General features: G+C 46.5%; 1 protein-coding gene across 1 annotated transcript in view; it reads right to left on the bottom strand.

Moving 5' to 3' along the window:
* Positions 1–8,017, bottom strand: part of ASTN1 (astrotactin 1) — a 402,092-nt gene that overhangs the window by 179,306 nt on the left and 214,769 nt on the right. The gene's annotated exons all lie outside the window — the stretch shown is intronic.

Genomic DNA, 8,017 nt, shown 5'->3' on the forward strand with positions numbered 1-8,017 from the left:
CCAATGGGGTCACGGCCCACAGGTTGAGAACCGCTGTTCTAGAGTAATGCAGTGGCTTTAGGAATGGAGACTTGGTGGAGCAGTGGGTTAGGCATTAGGCTGCTAACAGCAAGGTCAGTATTCAAGCCCACAAGCTGCCACCTTGGAAGAAAGATGAGACTACCTGCTACTGTAATATCTGTAGTCTAGGGAACCCTGTATTGGGTTACCCTCAGTCAAAATCAACTTGATGGCCGCGGATCTGGTTTTCATTTGCTGTATTTACTTACTTGCTTATTTTGCAGCTCAGTTTGAGAGACATTTCTGAAAAGAACAAATTGAATTTGGCAACCAACAGGATGCATGTGAATCATAGAGAGGGGAAACTTGTGGGGGATTTTGGAGAATGACCCCAAAGTTTCTCATCTGCAAGACTGGATGGGTGCTGATGGTAATGATGCAAACAGAATTATGGGCGTTAGACCAAGCATGTGAGTGAGGTGGGGTTGGTGTTCTGCTTTGGACAAAATAATATGAAATACTTGTAGTAAATCTATGTACACTATAAGAAGGCAGTTGAAAGAGACATTCAGGCTGGAGATACAGATTTTAGAAGCACTGATATAGTTCATGGAGTCCTGATAGCATACTGGTTACAAGTTGGGCTGATAATTCCAAGGTCAGAAGTTCAAAACCACCAGTCACTCTGTGGGAGAAAGGCAAGGCTTTCTACTCCCATAAAGAGTTAGCATCTCGGTAACCCACAGAGGCAACTCTAACCAGTCCTATAAAGCTGTTATGAACTGTAATCAACTTGATGGCAGTGAGTTTGGCTTGGATATAGATCATGGCTGGGGCTCCACCTGGGGAAAATGTTATTGACTGATGATGGTGATCCCTTCAGGCCAGAGCTGAACTGCCTCCAGAGGGTTCCTCCTAAGTTGTAATCTATATAGACTCAGATCACCAAGGCTCTTCGTGGTATAAACTTCCAACCATTTGGTTAGCAGCCAAGCTCCAAAAGGGCGGAGCCCAGGAAGAAGTGGATCAAAATCTTAGTGGAAACCTCCAGGAAGAGGCATAGTAAGTGCAGCAGAGAATAGGATGGAGAAACCCTGTTTGTTCTCTCTGATCCCTAAATGCATGGACTTTGTCCCAGACAGTTTTAATGTGGGCAACTCTGAAGACCAAGGTCTCACTTTGGGTTACTTGCAAAGTTATAGTCATGAGAGAAAATAAATAAATAAACATTTATCTATACATAAAGCAACAAAGCCATTTTCAAATGAATTCCTGACTCTTGGCTCTTGGTTGAAGCCTACAATCTATCCAAACTTAAATGCTGTGGAGCGTCTGCTGTTAATTTTAACCATGGGCACTGCGCTAGTCTGGGTAGACTAGAAAAACAAATTCATGGACACTCACATGTATATTAGAGAGAGGTTTATATCAAAGAACAATTGTACATTAAGAAAACATTGTAGCCCAGCCCAGAACAAGTCCATAAAGTCCAATACTAGCCCATATGTCCAATACCAATCTATAAAGTCTTCTTCAGACTCATGGAACATATGCTATAGCACCAAATGCAGGAAGATCACAGACCAGTGAGTGGGAAGTCTTGTAGATCCAGTGGCATTGTGAGAGTCTCAGTGCTGGCAGGGGTATCCACATGGGTCCTCTAGTTCCCAGGGCACAGGGTCTATCAGCTTAATGCCAGATATCTTGTAAGTAGAATGTCTCTCAGGGAGTGAGCAGAGAAGAGAGTGTGTCTCCCACCTCCAAGGAGGAAAATACAGGTATTCCCAGAATCCTCAGGGGGAAGTCGTGCCCACAAAGAGGCCTCATTGGCTATTCCCTGATTGAAGGATAAACTCCACCCCTTCACTCTTAATCCTCAAAGTGACACCAGATTATGTAACTACCACAGGCACGAAGCTTTGAGCCAGTATTTATTCCTTGAAGGAGCCTAAGAGATACAAGTCCATTGGCCTCTTTCCTCCTTCATAGGTATTTTGGTTCAAAGCTGTTGGAAATTTTTCAATGTTGTTGTTAATTGCTATCAAGTCCCATGCACAATAGAATAAAACACTGCTGTGTTAGTCTGGGTTGACTAGAGAAACAAATTCATAGACATTCATGTGTATAAGAAAGAGGTTTATATACAAGAGCAATTGAATATTGTGAAAATATCGCAGCCAATTCCAGGTCAAGTCCATAAGTCCAATAACAGCCCATATGTGCGATACCAATCTGTAAAGTCCTCTTCAGACTCACGAAGCACATGCAATGACACCAAATGCAGGAAGATCACAGGCCAATGGGTGGGAAGTCTTGTGGATCCAGTGAAAGTTCTCAGTGCTGGTGTGGGTCTCCATGTGGAGTGTAAAGTCCATGTGTCTTGTCATAGGAATACCAAGCAGAGTGTGTCTGTCCCGGCTCCATGAGCTATTTATCTCCATAGTGCTTCCAAATGAGGTCATCAAGCAGCAACTTGATTGACAGGCTAACCTCCACCCCTTCACCCTTAACAGTCTCAAGTAGGCACCAGATTATGTAACGACCACAAATGCTCAGCCCCATTCTTTCTCCAGGGATGCAGCTCAAGCCATTGTGATCCAGAGGGTTTCCATGAGCTGGCATTTCAGCAGTAGATCCCCAGGCCTATCTTCCCAGTCCATCTTAGTTTGGAGATGTCACTGAGACCTGCTCAGCATCATGGAAATAACCAAGCCCCCTCTGTCAGACAGGAGGTGGCTGAAGCCAAGATGCATTGACCAAGCTATGAACCCAGGTCTCCCACATGGAAGGGGAGAATTCTACCATTGAATTCCTGCTGCCTTCTAAACTAGCTGTGGATGACCTGATTTTGACTCGCGGCAGTCCTATAACTCTTGGAGTAGAACTGTGCTCCATAGGATTTTCAGGCAGTGGTTTTTTTTGAGAATTGGATTACCAGCCCTTTCTTCCAGTGGACTCAAACTCCCAACCTTTGAGTTCACAGTCCATTGCATTTGCACTGTTTGAAGCACCCAGAGACACATGTATATGGAGATGCCTTGGCACCTAATGCCAGGTGATGGCTATGGGCCCAGGGGCAAGTGGAATAACTCATTGTTGAAGGAAATCAAGATTCAGTGTTAACGTTTAGAGCCCCAAGGGGACTAAATATATGCTCATATGAACATCCCCCCCCTTTGTTCAGATGAAGCTAAAATGATTGACTTCAGATGTAAGGAGTATTGCCTGATGACAGTCACTCCTTTGCTAAAGTTGCAAGGGTCTGAACAATGGGATTAGCACCGTCTAACCTTATGGATTGCCCAGAAGGACTTGGGTCCCCACTCTGCCAGTGGAGCGGTCTGACATGCTTAATAGGCTGGCACCCTGGAACGAAAGGGGTGTTTGTGCAATTGGGACTTTGCCCGAGTTCTCCACAGAACCAGATTAGGGGCAGCCAAGTCGGTTTGCCGCTATTTTGCTCACACAGGGTTACCAGTGTGATATTACAATGAGATGGTGCATTCTGACCTTCGGGGATGCGTGCTACCTTTGGACTGACCCCAGGCTCAGGCATTCAATTTATTCTTATTTACCAACTTTTTATCCATCTGTCAAAGGCATTCGATCTAATCACCACTGCGTTCCTTAGAGAAGAGTAACCACTGTACCAGGAGATATTTCTCTCCTTTTCAATGATGAGGGAAGAGTCAATTAAGCTTCGTCCAGCAGCAGTACAATGGCCTCGCAGACAAACCATAAACCTAGCAACTCCATTAAACCCCAGCATTCATATCCCTAGAAAAACGAAATGGGGAGCGATGATGCCAGCCCCTCCGGGCCTCAGGTTCATTTTCCCTTGTAAACCAAGAGTAGATGTGGCACCCCCCTTCCTCCTGCTTAGTCCTTCTCCCTTCCTACAGAGGAGGAAGAAGAGAAAAGAAAAGAAGGGTTAGGCAGGACCACAAATTTTGCCAGTAATGGACGAATAATGGCTCATTCCGGGAAGACAGAGAAAATGGGCTAAATTAGAAAACATTTCACAATGCTGGGCCTCAGTATCAAGTTGAGCCAAACTCAATCGAGCACAGCAATTTCCCACCTCCCAACAGTTTCTGCTTGTGCTCAAAGCTCCAATTATATCAGCCTGAATGCTTCTCGTAATGCTACGCCTTCCCTTGTCCGCTTCCCCCTGCCCCCACCCAGCGCTCTCTCTGGCTCCAAAGGGGAGTTGTGGCTGTCCATGGATTTCAGCTGCATCCCCTCCTTCAGCTTTCTTGGGCTGCCTCTCCCTTCTCCCACTTCCTTTATTAAAAATGCTAATGCTCCGCTTTCTGCCTGTAATCACATGGCACAGGCAGTAAAAGGCAATGAGGGCAGGAGGCGGCACAGGAGGTGAGACTGTCTACACTGTGGAGCAGCTCTGCCCCAGGAGGATGCTCCGGGCCACTGGAGGCCAGAAAGCACAGCGAGCAGGAAGGTGGACAGGAGGCTGCTGGGTGTTTTTTCTCCCTTGTTTCTTAAAGTGAAGGCCTCCCTAAAAAAGGAGAAATGCTGTCTTTGAAACTTTGGCAGAGACTTTCAGCTTTTGTTCGCTTTGTCACGGTGGCAAATCCCATCTCGGACCGTGAAGGGGGATCGAGGCAGAGCAGTGGCCTGGCACTCTGGCCGAGGCGGGCTGCTGGAGAGAGCGGGAGTGTGACAGAGAGCGGGCAAGGATGACGGGGAGGGAAACAAGGACGATGGGGAGAAGCAGATGGAATGGGTATAAGTGAATGGGAAGGAAACTGTGGAAGGGCCCGGGACAGAAGAGAAGACAAATGACAAAAATATGGCTGTTAAAGAACCATAGAGATTGCAGATAGGCAAGACTATTCAGTTAATTCCTTAGAGTCCGTGTAATCACCCCCTCAGGTATTTTCCACAGAGCTTTATCCAATCCAACTTTACATCAATCAGACCGTGCAGGGCCCGCCCCACTCCCTCTACACTCCTGTCTAATAAATACCAAGATCACATTTTCAGCCTAAATTTTTCCTTCTATTTTATCCCATTTTCCTGGTTATATCCTCTAAGTAACTCCCCTGCCCTGTCCTTATGACACTAATACCGTTTGGATATTAATAGATGACAGCTGCACCCCAGTTAAGTATCCCGAGCCCAAATTATGCTTCCTGTGTTTGACTTTTTTCATCTTTCTCTCTAAGCAAATCCCTTCCCCCCACAATCGGTCTTGCTGTGCATCTGTGAAGCCCTTCACCTCTCCCTGCTTCAAGTGATGGAGCACCTTCGACATTCTGAGCGTGAGCACTGGAAGGCAACAATGAGTGGTTGGTGAAAGCGGGAAAGAGAGAAGTAGCTCCACGATGGAGAAGAAATAATGCAGAACAAGGAGTCAGGAGAGGGACAGAATGCTTGACTTCCACAAGAGATACACAGGTTCGATTCGAGGTTAGACGACCTCATGGGCCTTCACCACTTGTCTGCCAGCAGAAAGAAGCGTGTGTGTTGCTGTGCTGCTGAAGAGGCTTCTGAGAAGTTCCTGGGGATGGCAGCTAAGAAGAAAAGCCTGGTGCTGTACTCCTGACCATCAGCCAATGGAAACCCAGGGCATCATAACCGATGGTTGGCACTGCGTATGGGGTCACCACGAAGCTGGGGCTTAGTAGGTAGCAGCTAACACCAGGAGTCTAGATGAAATTGTCCTACATGTCCTTTTGTGAACGGGCAAGAGTCTAGCCTCTAGAGAAGACTGTAAGCTGGTTAACATGCTACTGAACATTGTTGAAGCTCTGATGGGCTAAGATCGAATCTAAGCTCCAACTCTACAGCAGAGCGTCATTGTAGAGGCATGTGGGCTCTGCAGGCTGGCCTTCTTGAGTTCACATCTGGCGCTACCACTTATAATCCACTTGATTGTGTGATTGACTTGTCCCCCAGAACCTTCAAAGGTAAACCTTGAGATCACGGTGTGAAGTAGAAGCCAAGGTTCCCAACTTTCTTGGGCCATTAAGAGCGTCTCAATCATTTTCACGGCCCTTGGAAGTTGTGGTGGCCTAGTGGGCTAAGCATTGACCTCCTAACTGCATGTTCAACAGTTTGAAACCACTAGCACTCCTCGGGAAAGATGAGGGTTTCTACTCAAGTAAAGAGTTCCAGTGTAGGAAACACACAGGGGTGGTTTTACCTGTAGCAGGGTTGTTAGGAGTCAGACCTGGCGTCATGGAAGTGGGTTTCCTTTTGCTCATTGTCTAGGTCAAACGAGATACCCAAGAGTTCTATTTACTAAGTCTGCAGAACTTAGTATATAGTCCAACAACTTACAAGCTATTTGAAAAATAATATAATGCCTGTACAATGAAAGCAGCCAGCCCGTCATGTGTTTGCTAGCACTGTGTTTCCCTTGACCACTTGAAGCGCCTCACAGAGCCTCTGCTGAGTTTGTGGCAATGCTTCAAACTCTTCGCACAGAGACTGGGAACCACGGTAGAAAGGATAAGCAATGTTCCGGAGAAGCACAAAGCAGACACCCAACAAATGGCAGGTCATTCTACTACTCTCTAGAACATTCCCCCGCATCAGTCCTGGAGCTACTGAAGTGAACTGACGTCCATCCGTTCCTGATGCTTTTCCTTCTCCTCCAGGGCAAACCCAGGTCTAGGGGAGATGGAAGTCAATGGAAAAAGTGGCCTCCCAGGTTGAAACCTGCTTTCAAAGCAGAAACATATGCTGTGAATATTGTGAGTGAGAATGACCAGGGACTACCTCAGAGTGAGGACATCGTGTTTTGAGAGCCACTAGGCTAAGGACCCCAGGTGACCTCTGTGACTGCTTGACGTGTAAAGGCGAAACGAGGCTGAGAAAACGTCCTTCTCAACTGGCCAGTTACAGATAGAAAAAGACCCTTGATCCCCCTTCCTCTTTGCCCCACCAAATTTAGGATCTTTGCTAAAGTGATTGTTGTTATATTACCACCGGCTCTTACTTTTGGTATCCTTCATGGTACAGTGGCTATGATTTGGGCTTCAATCTGCATGGTCAGCAGTTTGAAACCACCAGCAGCTTCTCGGGAGAAAGACTGGGCTGTCGACTCCCATAAACAGTTACGTCTATGAGTCTATGACTCAGCATTGACTCAATGGCAGTGAGTTTGTTTTGTTTTTCGAGAGTAAAGAGAGATTCCGAAGGGCACGAACACTACCTATTAGTGTTTCTTTTCAGAAAGTGACAGTGGACCCATTGACCACTTCACACCCATCTGTAGGTGACCAGCCAGGCCTATCTTCCAAGATGCCTCTGGATGGGACTTAATCACCTACCTTTCAGCTAGCAGTCAAGTGCCTACCAGTCTGTGGCACCCAAGGACTCCTAGAAAACTGAGACTCGGGTGTTGAGGGCATAAACCCATGAGAGACACAACCTGCATCCTAAGGGAGTTTCACGTGCAGTGGGAAATTAGATATGAATACCAATGGCTGTACTAAGCTGAGCTTTCCTTTGGCTTTACAGAGGGCCTGTGGAAGCCCAAGGGAGGATCTCATACATGCACGACAGCAGAGAGAGAGAACATAACAGAAACGCGAGTGTGCAGTGAACACGTTTGGAGTAGGAGAGGGAAAGGGGTGCAGAGGTCTATTGATCGTTAAACAACAAAACTAAAACAAAAGACAGCGAATAGCTCTTTCTTTCAGGATTCTCTTCCTCCCAGAAAACCATCTGCTATAAAGCCTTCACTGCATCCATCTCTCCAGGACACATGGTCGGACCTCAGTCTGCCAATGCCCTCTCAACTAGTGGTCACTTGCTCCAGTGCTCTCATTATTAGAAGACTAATAAACTAGGACTTCCTTATTTTCCTCTACTGCTCCTATCAAAAAGACTAATCAAGATGCTTTCTTCCACTACATTTACTCATCTCAACTTATCGATCCATTCTTCAATACACATTCAAGGTCACCCTCCAGCTTTCCTAAAGGTGCCTTGGTGACACAGTGGTTAGGTGTTGGGCTGTTAACTGCAAGGTCAGCAGTTTAAAACC

The sequence above is a fragment of the Echinops telfairi genome, unplaced genomic scaffold (assembly GCF_000313985.2).
Source record: "Echinops telfairi isolate 266 unplaced genomic scaffold, ASM31398v2 ScPeMD7_7424;HRSCAF=8462, whole genome shotgun sequence".
Classification (NCBI taxonomy): domain Eukaryota; kingdom Metazoa; phylum Chordata; class Mammalia; order Afrosoricida; family Tenrecidae; genus Echinops; species Echinops telfairi.